Source organism: Rhagoletis pomonella, unplaced genomic scaffold (genome assembly GCF_013731165.1).
Source record: "Rhagoletis pomonella isolate Grant_MI unplaced genomic scaffold, Rhpom_1.0 Rhpom_scaffold_00006, whole genome shotgun sequence".
NCBI classification, from domain to species: domain Eukaryota; kingdom Metazoa; phylum Arthropoda; class Insecta; order Diptera; family Tephritidae; genus Rhagoletis; species Rhagoletis pomonella.
In genome coordinates this window covers 24,211,594-24,212,043 of record NW_023458560.1, presented here as the reverse complement: position 1 = coordinate 24,212,043, position 450 = coordinate 24,211,594, and positions in this window count along the sequence as shown.

The following is a 450-nucleotide window of genomic DNA, read 5'->3' as shown; positions in this document are numbered from 1 at the left end:
TGAAAACTTATAGAAGTTTATAATTTTGCTTGTTACTAACTAATTGTTCAACAAAAAAATATTTATGAATCGCTCTGAACGATGAAAAGTTTTTAGAGATCTCAAAGTGTACAGGATTTGCTCTAATCATGAAATGGAATTAAAAACAAAATATAAGGCTGATAAAAATACGTCTACATGCAGTGCCTTATAAAATCTTTTTTGAATCTATTATAATCAGGTTTCATCATCATCATTCCTAATACCATGTCCCCACCAAAAAGTTAACCATCTCGAATCGAACTTAACCACATCACTAACTATTGGTGTCCACAATGCGGTTTGAGGTTTATAAAACAGTACAAATGTAAAGAACAGTGTTCGGACTTCCAAAAATCGATTCAGGACTAAATTCCTGCAAAAATCGGAGCAAAAACAAAATTTCCGTACTAGATTGAATTTTTGTTTCTG